At 35.8% G+C, this 16,509-nt stretch overlaps 1 long non-coding RNA gene and 1 pseudogene across 5 annotated transcripts in view; one reads left to right on the forward strand and one right to left on the reverse strand.

Annotated features, from left to right (window-relative positions):
- Positions 1-4,455: 4,455 nt before the first annotated feature.
- LOC309653895 overlaps positions 4,456-16,509 on the reverse strand; it is a 183,202-nt gene continuing 171,148 nt past the window's right edge. For 3 of the 4 annotated variants that reach the window (XR_014259598.1, XR_014259599.1, XR_014259600.1), the window contains 2 exons: positions 12,845-12,914; positions 4,456-4,833 (listed from right to left, as the gene is read on the reverse strand). This is a non-coding gene — a long non-coding RNA (uncharacterized lncRNA). Of the gene's footprint in view, positions 4,834-12,844; positions 12,915-13,041; positions 14,737-16,509 lie in introns of those variants that run through there. The other variant, XR_014259601.1, reaches the window with a different exon arrangement.
- On the forward strand, positions 6,491-8,363 carry LOC309653897 (inositol polyphosphate multikinase pseudogene; annotated as a pseudogene). Its single transcript has one exon. The product of its transcript is annotated as an inositol polyphosphate multikinase pseudogene (transcript).

A 16,509-nucleotide genomic window follows, 5' to 3' on the forward strand; every position in this document is an offset into this window, starting at 1 on the left:
ACACTAAACGCATTAGCAATAAATCCATTATAGTTATATGCTATGAAAAAGTATATATATGCATCTACGACTTCCTTGCAAAGGCAAAACTTACATATTTTAAAACATTTAGAATAGAAAAATATTAAAAATGGACATATTAATCTATGAAATGTCATTAATTAAACTTCATGGAAATGTTGCTACTAACATTTTACTGAATATGTAGACATTTCATTCAATCCATTTTGCATGTTTCCTGATGATGACAAGGATTGGAGAAGAGGGAAAAGATGGTGATAATACTTTTAACGCATGTATGATACTAATGATTTTACATGGAATCTTCTAGGAGAGGGTGGCTGAATGGAGGAGAGGCCATCATCACTGGAAGTTAGGAACCTAAGAGACTAAGCCAGAGGTGTGGAAAGATTCTCTATGTGGATTTTTAGGTCACCACAAGTGGTAACAGTATTAGTACTGGAGACAGTGATAATAAGCCAGGTGCTGTGAATTAGAGGTACTGACCATAAGGAATGTATGACTCTAATTCCAGGACCTTCCTCCCCCAACCCCCAGTGTTGTGCATCACAGAAGTATCTGGAAGTGATAATTCAGAGCAAGACAAACATCCAGTCTTATTCAGGACTGGTAGAGATTATGGGAAAATAATATAAAATTACTTTATTGAGTGAGCCATAGGGATTCTTGATTGCCAAAATGGGTAGGAGTGGAGGAGAAAGCCTAGTTTCAGAAAGAGCAAAAAAATCAAAGGGATGATTCTGCAAAGTGGTTGATGTTATTAGAAAATTTTGCTTTTGACAAACCTTCCGTTTCAGAGGGGACTTTGGGTGAATTTTCACAGGTTCCAGTGGGTGATGATTTGTCCAGAACACAGTGTGCCCATTGACACCCAGAGAGAACTGTCTACTGGATGGAGGGATTTTGTAGTCTGGTGGGTGTAAAGGATCAGTACCAGTGACTTTAGTGGTAGATGGAAAACCAGCTCTAAATAATCTATTTTGGGGACTGGATTCTAAAGCAGTTTGTATTTGCAGCCTGGAAGGGGTTGATGAATAAAGTGGGTATTGTGTCATAAGGAGAACTTGGTACTTATAGAGTGCATGTCAATCCAGTTTTATGCTAAGGTTGGGGGCCTATATACTAGGCCCACTGTTGTTGGATATTAAAACCTATTTGAAATTTAACATGAAGATGTCAGAACTTAAAAAAAAAAAAAAAAAAGAAACATTTAACATTTTTGTAATTTGGCTCAAATAATGGCTGAATAATTCAAGTAGATTCAAAAGCAAATACAATCTAACTTATAATAGCAAGTTTTGATATAAATGCCACTGGATGATACTGTGAGTATGTGACATGAGCTGGATGACTTGCTTTTTAATTATAGGAACTTTTAGCTTTTGCAAAGATAACTACTTTTTAAAATGCTTTTCTAGATGTTCTTGTCTTATCACAGAAATACATTCTTATATGTACATGTATAATTCGCATAGAGAAGTGTTAATAACAACTCCCTACACACACACACACACACACACACACACACACACTTCCATTGCTCTATTGTTATGTCATTGACATAACTGATGAAAACTAGCTTCCTTCATGTCCATACACACATTTATAGGATTAGGTTCATTTTCCTTGTATTGTAATTACAATATGATGTTATTCCTCAGCTTGAACTAGATTAAAATGTTGCATTTGTATTTTTCATTTCCATGTGGAAAATGAAATCTTATTTTTGCCTGTCAGTCTAAAACCACTTTGAATCGTAAATTGGTCTCCTATGGTAAACCTTTAAGACCTCTTTTTTTTGTTGCTGTAAACTTTTCTACATGGTGGACTTTATTATTTACATAAATTAAATAACAAATGCCCACCTTATTGAGCTGGGTATGCTTTATTTAATCCACAGGCACAAATCAAAAGAAAGAAATGATTATAACATTAGAGTTAAAAAACAAAAAGCTTTGGTTGATTTTTTTGTAAAGAATGGTTTAAAAGGAACCTAAAGTCGTTCCTTTATTTGAAGGCTTAAGTAATTGTACTTGCCAGGTAATAGACGAGAGGGAGGCCTCTCACTTACCACCCCCTTTTGTGTGTTTCAATTACTGGGAAGGTTAATGGTGCTGAACAGCTGAGGTATGAAGGCACCTTTCATTATCTTCCCCATCAGAAGTCCCCAGAGCCTGTTCACCTTCCCTCGTGTTTATGGGAAAAGACACAGTGTTCTCTCACAGCCCAGAGTACATGAGAACCAACTTCTCACAGCCTAGCAGATCTTTGCCAACATTTTCTGGAAAATAATTCTGCCCCTTTCAGAGCCAGCGTGCAATGTAATTTGAACTCAAATACCAACATCATTTAGAATGACTGAAATAATACCTTGATCTTGTGACTTGTATAGTCTCATTCTTCTAAATTTTAACTTTAATGAGGCTTATTTATTAAGCAAGTACAGAGTATATGGGCAGAATTTTTCTTTGAATATTTTATATTGAATGAATTGAAATAATTGGGATGTTAAAGGACTAGGGAATGATAATGAACATGTATGCACTGAAGCATTTACTCTGTACTAGGTAGGTTCTCTTCTGTATCATATCCCTTTAAGACGCCTCCTCTCTGAATATCGTCCTCCATGTTGACTCCATCAGGATTCACTTACCTAGAAACAATAGGTAACCTGTGACCAGGGCAGATGTTCAGGGAATGGAAAGGAAATTACGGCTCCACCAAACCTCTCTTGCACAAGTACAGATGTGTTTGTATTTAGCCTGAGACAAAAACTTTGTTCCTTTTCCTTCATTATTGTTCCTAACATGCGACAAAGGCAATTGTAGGAAAGGCAGTGTGGCCCTAAATTCCCCCTCAGCTGATCTTTAAGAACGTCAGACATTTTCCAAAGAAGATTTTGATCTAGGGAAGGACATCAAGCTCCAAATTAAGGTGGAATATGTGGGGAAAAGGTCACTGGGATAGGGTTGCCAGGTAAAATACACCATGCCCAGATAAATTTGAATTTCATATAAATATATAGTTTGGGAGACATACTTACAATCAACAAATATAAATCTGGCAACCTAACATTGCACTGCACGGTATAGATGGCAGATGATTTTAAAAAGGAGGGTCATGGGGATATAAAAAAAGAATGTGAAACTCAGAGTTTTTTCTAGGGTAAGGGTCAACAAACTGGCATGAGGTCCAAATCTGCTTTGTTCCTGTCTAAACAATGTTTCATTGAAACACTGCCACACCCATTCATTAAGTACAGTCCAAGGCTGCTTTCACTCTGCAGTGGCAGCGTTCAGGAGTTGCAGGCCCACAGAGCCTAAATATTTACTATCTGGCCCTTTAACCAAATAATAAAAAATAAAAAGTCCCAGTTAAACTGCTAAAATTACAACTGTCATTCTAAATACTCACTATTTCCCCTCTCTGATGAAAGGCTTCTTTCCATAGGCGTGCCTGATATTATAAAGCTGAAAATATGTAGGCTTTTAAATAAGTAATATTATTCTACTCAGTGGATTTAAACATAAGGCAATATTGTCACTTCAAGAAAAATAAAAAGAGCTTTGAGAATTTTTTCCATATGTCCACATTTGTGTTTCACAACTCCAGACCACCTAATGCAAACTTTCATTTCTCAGCAAAATGAAGCAGAGAATATTACAAAAGACTCAGCGATGTCAAATCCAGCCACCAGTTAGATCTTCCAGTTTTCAGTACAACATTTCCTGCCAGATGTGGCTCAATGTGGCTTAAAGAAGCAGTTGTTTAATTCTCATGTGGAGAACTATTGTTCTGGAAGAATGAGGGCATTATAGGATTAATCTCCAAGTAGTAAGAAGAAAAGCTAGGTTTACAAACTCTGTATGACTCTGTATGTGCCAGTGAGTAGCTGGAAGTAAGCGTTCTATTGGAAGATAGGATTTTGTTCCTCAGGAAACCAACACACTCCTGGGACCCTGGGTTGAAGCCATTTGATGGGTGGAGAGCATGAGAAAGGTCTGGCAACCAAAGTCACCCCATGCTGCTGATGCAGACTGCTGGCAGAGACAAGATAAAGTTCACACAGTCACTTGAGGCTTTAAAACCTAGTCTGCAAACGAAAAGTAGAGAAGAAAATTCTATTTCTAATCCACCAGTGAAAGATGTGCATTTCATTTTCAGATTATGAAAGTATCAAAGGAGAAAGGCTGTGCTGTCATGAGTGACAGTGCCTCGGCCGCCAGGACTCCAATCAGAGGCTCAGTGATAAGTGAGAGTGAGCCCAGACTACTGCCAACGCCGTGGCCAGAGACCGAAGAACACACGGGGAGGGGCTTCCTAATTGTGTATGGTAAATAACCCTGCATACAAATCCTCCAAGCCACGATCTGGGTAGTGTATTAGAGCAAAGAAGTAACAAAGAAAACAGGCAGGTTGACGTTGAAGAGAGAGGACCAAATCAGTTTCAATAGACTTGAGGCTCTGTGGACCTAGGGAAGGAGAGGGTACAGAGCCCAACAGGATAGGAGACAAGGAAGGCGTTGGAGCTCTGCTCCTCACCAGAGCTCTCTAAATCTCAGTATCCACATTTAAAAAAAAATGTATTTATGTTTATTTATTTTATTTTTGGTTGCCTTGGGCTCGTGGGCTTTCTCTAGCTGCGGCAAGCGGGAGCTACTCTTTCTTGCGGTGCGCAGGCTTCTCACTGCGGTGGCTTCTCTTGTTGCAGAGCACGGGATCTAGGCGCGGGCTTCAGTAGTTGTAGCTTGCAGGCTTAGCTGCTCCGCAGCATGTGAGATCTTCCCAGACCAGGGCTCGAACCCGTGTCCCCTGCATTGGCAAGCGGATTCTTAACCACTGCGCCACCAGGGAAGCCCTCAGTATCCACATTTTTAATATGAGAATAAAATCACGTGTATTTTATACAAACACTTCCTGGAAAATGGTCACGGCTAGAAATATCATGAGACTTCAATAAATGGCTTATATTTATAATTACTAACAGAAATAAATACAAGAAGCTAATAAGAATATGTTTTATAACCTAATGCATTTTGGATCACTCATTTCTATCCCAAAGATTTAATCTATACCATCGTGGTCTCTAAGCTGTAGTTTATATTATGTTTGCCACGAGTTGCTGTGACCAAATGTTACTGTTTTTAGTCCTATAGTTCCTGTAGTTTCTTGTTGCAGTGTTACAAACTAATGTTTCCCAAAAGTAATTTTTGAATGCCTAAACAAATAAAAGTGAGAAGCACTCCTATGAAGCCCTTATTAAATATGAAAGGATAAACAGTTCTAATTGAAAAATAAAAGAATTATAATTTTAAGTGCAAATTTGACTAATTGTGCTTTTCAAAAGCTACTGTCAAATATTTTTCACAACAGTAAATCTTAAGTTATGATAAAAAAATTCCTTGTGAAATCACACCTGACAAAATGAACCCTAATTATGTATAATATCTCCTATCTAAACACATTCTTAAATAATTATTTCAATTTAAAATAAAGAAATTATCAGATTGGGTTGGAATTTGTCAGTTGGTTATCTCTCCATGAAGCACCGCTAAGTTTTTTAAACCTCCATCAGCGAGTGAGAACACCACACCTTGGCAGAATCTTAGCAGTTATCAGAAGCAGGAGTTGTGGGAACATATTTACAAGATTAGGGGTCTGAACTCCAATGGTTTAAGGTGGATTTTCAAGATGGGAATCTGACTGGGTTTGGGCAAAACTCATGACATAATAGTTTTGATTTTGTGCTACAAAGGCAACTCAGTAGAGAAAAGATCGTCTGTTCAACAGATAGTCCTGGAGCAATTTGATCCTTGTGTAAACAAAAAATAAATTTTCATTCATATCGCACACTTTATACAAAAGTTAGCTCAAAATGGATTGTAGACCTAATTGTAAAACCTAAAATTATACAACTTTTGCAAGAAAACATAGGAGAAAATCTTTGTGAACTTGGGTTAGGCAAATATTTCTTTGATATGACACTAAAATCACAATACATAAAAGAAAAAATCAATAAACTGGACTTCATCATGATAAAAATGTCTGCTCTTTGAAAAAAGCATCCACAGTTAAGAAAATCGAAATAGGAGCCATGGACTGGAGAAAATACTTGTAAGTAACATATTTGATAAAGAACTTGTATCTATAAAGAACATATAAAGAACTCTTGAGGGAGCGCGGGGCGCCACCGCCGCCGCCGCTTATCCGCTGAGGTCAGTCTCCTGGGCTGCGCCCGGGTCGGCGGCCGCGGCGGCTGAGCAGCGAGAGCCGGGAGCCGAGAGACGCGCTCCGCCGAGTGTTGGGCACGGCAGAGCCCGCGCCTTCGCGGCGTCACGGGCCCCCTCCTCGGGCCACAGAGGGCACCAGCCGCAGGAACTCCCGGGCCTCCTCGCGGCCGAGCCTGAGCGACCCCCGGGTTCTCCGGCGTCCCCTCCCTCCTCCTTATTTTCTTCCCTGCTCTCGCTGCTGCTGCCGCTTCAGCTCTCCGTTATGGCAACGGAGCCGCCATCCCCTCTCCGGCTTGAGGCGCCCGGCCCCCCAGAAATGCGGACCCCACTGGCGGGCGAGACCGCCCGCGAGGGCACCCCGAAGCCGGCGGGCGGCAGGCTCCGCTTCCTCAACGGCTGCGTGCCCCTCTCGCATCAGGTGGCCGGGCACATGTACGGGAAGGACAAAGTGGGTATACTGCAACATCCAGATGGCACAGTTCTGAAACAGTTGCAGCCACCTCCAAGGGGTCCAAGAGAGCTGGAATTCTATCATATGGTTTATGCTGCTGATTGTACTGATGGTGTTCTTTCAGAGCTACGAAAATATTTGCCAAAATATTACGGTATCTGGTCACCTCCCACTGCACCAAATGATTTATACCTAAAACTGGAAGATGTGACCCATAAATTTAATAAGCCCTGTATAATGGATGTAAAGATAGGGCGGAAAAGCTATGATCCTTTTGCTTCATCTGAGAAGATTCAGCAACAGGTCAGCAAGTACCCATTAATGGAAGAGATTGGGTTCTTGGTGCTTGGCATGAGGGTTTATCATGTTCATTCTGATAGCTATGAGACACAAAACCAGCACTATGGAAGAAGCTTAACAAAAGAAACTCTAAAGGATGGAGTCTCCCGTTTTTTTCATAATGGATTCTGCTTAAGAAAAGATGCTATTGCTGCCAGTATTCAGAAGATTGAGAATATTCTGCAGTGGTTTGAAAGCCAGAAGCAGCTTAACTTTTATGCAAGTTCATTACTGTTTGTTTATGAAGGTTCATCTCAGCCAACTACTGCAAAATTGAATGACAGAACTCTAGCAGAAAAGTTTTTGTCCAAAGGACAGCTCTCAGACACAGATGTACTAGAGTACAATAATAACTTTCATGTGTTAAGTTCCACAGCAAATGGAAAAATAGAGGCTTCAGTGGGCAAAAGCTTGTCCAAAATGTATGCTCGTCACAGAAAAATGTATTCAAAAAAGCATCACAGTCAGACTTCGTTGAAAGTTGAAAATATAGAGCAAGACAATGGGTGGAAAAGCATGTCACAGGAACATTTAAACGGAAACGTACTTTCCCAACTGGAAAAAGTCTTCTACCATCTTCCCACTGGTTGTCAAGAGATTGCGGAAGTAGAAGTGCGAATGATAGACTTTGCTCATGTGTTCCCTAGCAACACAATAGATGAGGGATATGTTTATGGGCTGAAGCATTTAATTACTGTACTGCAGAGTATTTTAGACAATTGAATCCTTTGCTGCAATCTTTTAAAGGGGTGGGGCAATCATAATGAAGAGCGGCAGTTAATAACTCTGCACTTGTAATGCTGTGTAAAAAATTTGTATTGTGAGTCTACATTTTATTTGTCTTTATACTTTTGGTAGAAGGGTTAACTTTTTTATAATCTTACTCAGGAAAACTAATTATTTGTTCTTTAGAAAACTATAAAGAATAAAGAAACTTAGGAATGTTAAGCAGGGAATGTGGTGGTACGTGGCTTAAACATCTATTTGGCTTAAGCAAAATGCAAACCATTATTCAGTCATTACGAGTTTAGTTAGCTTTCTGTAGCCAATTTATTGTGAAATCTCTGTCCACCCACCCTTGACAATGAGCCATATCTAAACTCATTACATTATTAGAACACTTTCAAAAATCTAGAAAGCACAGGTTGATATCCTTAGTATTGCTACGTATGAAGTTATTAAAACTGGAGAAAATTCTACAGAAATAAGTACTGTTTAGGTTTTATATTAAAAGTTCAGACCAGCATATCAAAAGGTGCTTCTTAGAAGTAAAATGATTTAGAATTATTGTATTCCAAAAGCAGATTTTCCCTTAAATTTCCATTTATACGCATATTTCAAAATACTTCTTGAAAAAGATCATTGAAATAGACAACAACAACAACAAAAGTCTGACATTAAGGGCACTAATAATTAGTCTCGCCAAGGTTAGGGAAGAGAGAAGTTATCTGCAAGGAACAAAATTTTTTCTTTTAAAATCTTTATGGGAAAATTGGAATTTTACTACATTGTAACAAGTATTATAAACCATATAATACCTTTTACTGCAGCTTCAAAAAGGTGGATGATTGAAGCTCTTCTTATTTCTCCTTTAAATAACTTTTGAGAGTTTTTTTCTTTTACAATTCTTGTAATTACATGTCCCCATTTAGTTAAGCAGTGGTATGAATATATGTTGCTAAAAAGTGTTTCTCAGAATTCTAATAAGCAGTGAAAGACAACATCCAGTATTGTAAGTGTTAGCAAAAATACTGTGTGTAAATTAGTACGTCATACAGAGTTTGGTACATGTCTAAATTCATGCTCCTGTTTCATTGTTACTTAAAACAGTTGTATATCATATTCAAGAGAGAAATTATAATTTAACTTCATGGGGGGGCAGTACTATTTTTCTTGGAAAAATTAGATTTGTAAGTATTATCTCTGTTTCACATCCACCCCTTTTAAAAAATAACTAGTTATTTGTTATTGGAAACATTTAGAACTTTGAAATTAAATTTTCAAATATGTTAAATGTTTATGTTTTCATTACTTGCACTTTGATTCACTAATAAAACATCTAAGTAGTCAACAGTCTTGCCATATTCCTGGAAATTGTTTTAGGCTTGTGAACTGTTAGACTGCTTTCCCCCCAAAATTACAAATTAAACTTTTAAATTCAAGAGCCTTTTTTTAGTGTGAAGGAAAGTATCACAATTTTATGTTTATCTCACCTTCCCAGCCCTCTCTGAGTGTACTTTTGCAAGTATCTGAGCACAAAGAAAAGTAACAAATGCCCTATGGATTCTGTGCTTAGTAAATATATTAGGCCTGAATACCTTTAAAATTCATATGCATTTGTTACAGCAAAATTTGATTATTTACAATTTTTTATTTAGAGTCAGTGTAGGTATTTTCCATAAGGACTTCATATTTTTCTCTGCTGCCTAAATGGGTATTGCCATAGCTTTTTTTGTGGGGATGAAGTTCAAGTCATAGTTAATAGAAATTTTTTAGTTTTACTTTTTTTGTCCCACAGCATAGACTTTTGTTGTTGTTGTTATTTGGATAATGGTTCAATAAATCTTAAGCTCATATAATTTAAACACTATTTTGAATCTTAACAAAACGAGACTTTTTTTTTTGTATGGGGTGGTATCAACCTATATGTACAATGAAGTTAATAAATATAAGTATTAACAGATTTTTTGCGCATTTTAGCTCAATAAAGTGTGAATCAGTTCCATATTTTCTTTATCCATATTTGGAAATTTAGTTTTGTATAATCAGTGTCTTACCTTTTTGATACAATAGATAATGTTTTGTTTTAATAAAACAAGAAACACTTTTATCTTATGTTCTTCAGGGAAGGGATTCACATTTAATTCTGTTTGTTTACATTTTTTTTATCACTGTTATCCAATGCCCATTTTATGTTGCTTTATAAGTAAGCTTACATGTAACAGAACAAGCATCTATTTGTGTTACCTACATGTGACTATTTTACTGTCTAGTCCAGTCATTTAACATTATGCTAAAATTTACCACTGTGGGGATGAGTGATCACTTTTCACCAAGCATATTTAAACATTTAAATGTTCAAGAAATAATAATAAGGATATAGTTTGGATTAATAGGATTACCGTAGTTTTTTCCCCCTAGGAAATATAAATGATTTTAGTGCATTTCTTATGGAATGCACTCATGAAAAGGACTTTAAAAAATTGTGGATAATGAATAATACATTTCTCTAATAAAAATTTAAATTGTATAATAGTTTTATAATAAAGTATTTACGTTAATTGATATTTTAATATGGATGAAGTTACATAGATTCAAATAAATTAAAATTGATAGATGCTAAATATTTTATCTGAATAGTTTTTCAAGAAACAGTTGTGAAAATGTGTGTATTAAATGACTGTAACATGGAGCATGTCGTATTTTCAACTCAGTATTCGTTATTTGTTTTATGTGTCTGGGAATTGTACTTACTATGCCTCTTTACACTACAATTTGCTGTTGTGGGGCTTCAGATTGTGTTCAACTGAATAAGATCTTTTTTTATGATTTTAGTTGAGTATAATTTACTATTTTATGATTTCCAAGATGATGTTCTTCATATCTCTATACCGTATACACATCAAATTTAAAATTAACTTGAGAAGATAGAATTAATTTTCAGAGATATCTCAGTTGCGATTTTCTTGTTTCATGCAACTGGAAACATATTTGTTTCTAGGACTTGGAATATTAAAGATGATGTAGGATGAAAGAAAATGGTAGAACAATGAAAGAATTTTATTTGTGAAATTACAGATATTTTGTCCACTATTTTAAAGCATTGTCATCATTTTAGTACCATTTGCTCTTAGTAGTTTGGCATTTGATACTTTAAAACTTGATTTGCTTTAAAAATTGTTTACAATGCTTTGTAATAATCTTCCTTATCCAGTGCCTTTAACCTTGATTTGATGTATTTGTAGCCTTGGTTATCCTTCCATTACATCCTGTAATGTCTTCATAGCCTAGACTTCAATTAAAAAAAGTCAATTTGGTCATGTAAAGAGGATGCAATTGTCTATTAATGCTTTAGGAAAACAAGTAATGTTGTGTATGGAGGCCAGGCATCTTAGTTCATTCAGAAATATAAATGTGACAAACATTTTTAACCCCTGAATATATAGTTGTGATCCAATCAGACAAAGCCCTAACCATTTCCAGCATTCTCTCTAGATGGGGGTGGGTTGGGGGCTAAATTAAAATAGAGTTATGGAGAAATGCTTATTTAAAGATAATAAAGTTAACTAGCATTCAACTTTGTGTAAAGATAAGGTAATAATTGAGTTGAGGTGAAGCAACTAACAATATGTTAAAGAGGTTAAAAATAATACTTTGCAGCATTGTAACCTCTATTTGACATTTGAGTTCAGGTAATAATTATAGATAGCATTAGAAGGCCTTAATTTTTCACTTTTGCTGGTAAAGGTACGTTTACTTAGACCGTTCATGTAGAATAGTGTTTTAACATAACATTACTGTGAAAAACATTCCATTACATATTCACAAGCATATTACTGCACATTTTAAAAATTGTACTTTACAATTTACTGCAAATATTTTAGGGCTCAATCTTCAAATCATTTGTATTTTAAATTTGGCAATGAATATGAAATTACTTTTTTGACTTACAGAATGATTGTATTGTTACTTAAAATGCTCGTTAATATTTGAAGAAGGTTGGAGTCTCCATGTTTCTGGAGTTAATATTTAAATTCTTATTACTTATTTTGATAGTGTTTAGTAAGAGGAAATAGTACTCATACGATTAAACAAATTAGAATATACTGTAAAGAATATTTTTAATTGTTAAATTTGTCATCACCGAGGTTAAATTTTGGCCTGGTATTCACTTACAATATATATTAACATGTTTAATTATGAAGGTGAAATAGTCTTAAGTATGATGTATGATGCACCTGCATATAAATGGATATGGTGTGCACAAAGACACTTTACTGTGGGAATTGAACTGGAAGATATATGAAAGCATGTGAAATTGCACCTAAAATTGTGTTATTAGTGACTATGCTAAATTTATTGTACTTGATGAGTGAATGTATTTAGTCAAAGTTACTTTGGTTTAAATGTCTAAACAATGTCTTTTTTAAAAATGTGTTTGTAATTTGTACTATTGATGGGGGTGGTTGTTGGACTGCAGGGGTTGTTGTCAATGTGTGATTTGTGTTTCTATTTTATAGAATCATCTAATGTGATACACCGATTTTTATATAAGTGATATTTAGATAATTCTAATTACTGTATATTTGACAGCCTATTAAAATGTTTTGCATTGGAAAAAAAAAAAAAAAAAGAACTCTTAAAACCCAATAATAAGATTTGAACAAACCAAGAAGAGATTGAATTAGTGATCAAAAATATCCCAACAAAAAAGTCCAGAACCAGATGACTTCACTGGTAAATTCTACCAAACATTCAAAGAAGAATTAATACCAATCCTTTTCAAAATTTTCCAAAAAATAGAAGTGGAAACACTTTGAAACTCATTTTAGGCGGCCAGCATTACCCTGATACCAAAACCAGAAAAGGATGCCAAAAAAATAAAATCAATAAATGGCTCATATAATTACTAATAAAAATAAATCCAAGAATCTAATAAGAACATGTTTTATAACCTAATCATTTTGGATCACCCATTTCTTTCCCAAAGATTTAATCCCTGATGAACAGTAAACATAGATGCAAAAATCCTCAACAAGACATTAGCAAACAAGATTCTACAGTAATTAATAGAATCACATACCTGAGCAACTGGGATTTATTCTAGGGATGCAAGGATTGTTCAATATCCACAAATCAATCAATGTGACACACTGCATTAACAAAATGAAGGATAAAAATCATATGACCATCTCAATAGATGCAGAAAAAAAGCACTTGACAAAATTCAACATTCATTTAAGAAAAACTCTCAACAAAATGGGTATAGAGGGACTATACCTCAACATAATAAAGGGCTTATATAACAAGTCCACAGCTAACATCATACACCATGGTGGAAAGCTGAAAGATTTTCCTTTGAGATCAGGATCAAGACAAGGATGCCCACACTTTTATTAACCAAGGAGGTGAAAGACCTGTACACTGAAAACTATAACATTAATGAAAGAAGTTGAAGAGGAAACAAAGAAAAAGATATTTTGTGCTCATGGGTTGGGAAAATTAATATTGTTAAAATGTCCATACTACTCAAAGCAATCTACAGGTTCAGTGCAATCCTCATCAAAATTTCAATAGTATTTTTCACATACATAGAACAAAAAATTCTAAAATTTGTACGGAATCCCAAAAGACCCCAAATAGCCAAACCAGTCTTGAGATAGAAGAACAAAGCTGGAGGCATCATGCTCCCTGATTTCAAATTATATTACAAAGCTATAGTAATCAAAACTATGATATATATTGGTATAAAAAAAAGATACATTGATTAATGGAACAAAATAGAGAGACCAGGAATAAACCCACATGTATATGGTAAATTAATTTGTAACAAAGGAGCCAAGAATATACAATGGGGAAAGGACAGTCTTTTTAATAAATGGTGCTGGGGAAACTGGACAACCACACGTAAAAGAATAAAACAAGACCAGTGTCTTCCGCCATACACAGAAATTAACACGAAATAGATTAAAGACTTGAATGTAAGCTCTGAAACCAGGCTTCCATAAAACTCCCAGATGAAAACATAAAAAAATCCTTCTTCACAAGGATCTTGGCAATGATTTTTTTGGATATGACACCTAAAGCACAAGCAACAAAATAAAAAACAAACAAGTGAGTCTCTATCAAATTAAAAAGCTTCTGAGCACCAAAGGAAATAATAAACAAAATGAAAAGGCAACCTATGGAATGGGAAAAAATATTTGCGAACCACACATTTGATTAGGAGTTAATATCCAAAATATGTAAGGAACTCATGCAACTGAATAGCAGAAAAGTCAAATAATCCAATTAAAAAATGAACAAAGAATCTGAAAAGACATTTTTCCAAAGAAGGTATTCAAATGGCCAACAGGTAGCACATAAAAGATGCTCAATATCACTAATTACTGGGAAATGGGAATCAAAACCACAAGGAGATATCACTTTACACCTGTTAGTATGGCTATCACCAAAAACATAAGAGATAAGCATTGGCAAGAATGTGGAATAAAGGGAACCCCTCTGCACTCTTGGTGGGAAAGTAAATTGGTATAGCCATTGTGAAAAGCAGTATGAGGTTACTCAAAAAATTAAAACTGGAACTCCCATGGGATCCAGCAATTCCACTTCTGGGTTTTTAGACAAAGAAAATAAAAACAATAACTCGAAAAGATATATGCACCCCCCATGTTCATTGCAGCATTATTTACTATAGCCAAGATATGGAAACAAAGTGTCCACTGATGAATGAATGTATTAAAAAAATGTATATATACACAATGAAATATTATTCAGTCATAAAAAAAGAAAGAAATCTTGACATTTGAGATAACATGGATGGACCTTGAGGGCATTATGCTAAGCAAAATATGTCAGATAGAGAAAGACAAATACCATATGATCTTACCTATATGTGGAATCTAAGGAAAACAGAAACAAACAAATAAACAAAACAAGGTTATAGATTTAGAGAACAAATTAGTGGTTGCCAGAGGTGGGGGAATGGTGGTATGCATGAACTAGGTAAAGGGGATCAAAAGGTACAAACTGGCAGTTATAAAATAAATAAGTCATTAGAATGTAAACTACAGCACTGAGACTATAGTTAATAATACTGTATAGCATATTTGAAAGTTGCTAAGAGTGTAAATCTTAAAAGTTGTCAATACAAGAAAAAACAATTTTGTAACTATGTATGGTGACGGATGTTAACTAGAATTATTGCAATGATCATTTTGCAATATATACAAATTTTGAATCATTGTGTGTACACCTGAGACTAATATAATGTTGTGTGTCATTATACTTTAATTTTTTAAAATAATAATACAAATTTAAAAACCCACCTTTTGAAAAAGTGGCCCAAAATTTTGAATAGACATTTTACCAAAGATATATGTAACGCAATTTAGCACATAAAAAGCTATTCTATATGATAGTCATTAGGGAAATGCAAACAAAAGTCACAATGGTATTCTTCTACACACCTATTAGATGGCTAAAATTAAAAAGATTAATGATAGCAAATGTTTTATTTATAATGCTTAACCTGGAAACAACACAAATATTTATCAGTAAGTGAAAGGATAAACAACTTGTGGTAAATCCATATAGTAGAATAGTCGATAATAAAAATAAATACATTATAGATAAGTGCAAGAATGTGGATTAATTACATGATAATTATGCAGTGGAAGAAACCAGGCAAAAAACAATATATACTGTATGACTCTATTTATATAAAATTCTATATGCAAATTAACCTGACGTCTAATGGCATCATGTCTAATGGTCAGTTGATGGGAAGAGCAAAGAGGGGTGGGAGGGCAAGTTTATAAAGGAACAATAAAAATCTTTGGGGAGGGCTTCCCTGGTGGTGCAGTGGTTGAGTATCTGCCTGTCAATGCAGGGGACACGGGTTCGAGCCCTGGCCTGGGAAGATCCCACATGCCGCGGAGCAACTGGGCCCGTGAGCCACAACTACTGAGCCTGCGCGTCTGGAGCCTGTGCTCCGCAACAAGAGAGGCCACGATAATAAGAGGCCCGCGCACCGCGATGAAGAGTGGCCCCCACTTGCCGCAGCTGGAGAAAGCCCTCGCCCAGAAACGAAGACCCAACACAGCCAAAAATAAATAAATTTAAAAAAAAATGCCACTTTGGCATAAATATGGTTTTGAGCTGAAAGCAATTGAAAATCAGCAGATGCAGGAAGAAATCTTCCCTCCCCTTTTCTCCCTAAAAGCAGGGCATGAATTTTCCCTGAGACCGGGGCCCCCTCTCCCGAACCAGGAAGAAGAGAGTGACTCTTGTCACCAAAGGTGGAGAATGGGCACTGAGATGAGTCTACATAAACAAACCTTATGAAAATAGCGCTTATCTCCCATCAGTTTCCCCATATATTTCCTACTCACTTTCCTCCAAACCCCCTTTCCTTTCTTAAAAATGGAATATAAGCCCCCAAGTCTAACTACTTCTTTGAGTTTCACTTCCTTCCTGTTGGACTCTTTCACACAGAAAATATTAATTAAAATAATTTATGTTTTTTCTTCCATTATTCTGTCATTTGTCAGTTTACTTTGCAGGCCCCTAAGAATAAACCTAAGAGGGTAGAGGAAAGAAATTTCCTCTCAGACATCAGCAATGAAGGGGAAAAAATGTTTTAGTGGTGACATGGGAATGAACTTTGGAGTTGGTCAAATCATCACAATGGTCACATCAGTCATCTATGCTGAGCAGCCCTCCCTTGGTATTCTTGTCCTGCCTCTA

The sequence above is a fragment of the Balaenoptera physalus genome (genome assembly GCF_965194825.1).
Source record: "Balaenoptera physalus genome assembly, contig: HAP1_SCAFFOLD_1423, whole genome shotgun sequence".
Taxonomy (NCBI): Eukaryota; Metazoa; Chordata; class Mammalia; order Artiodactyla; family Balaenopteridae; genus Balaenoptera; species Balaenoptera physalus.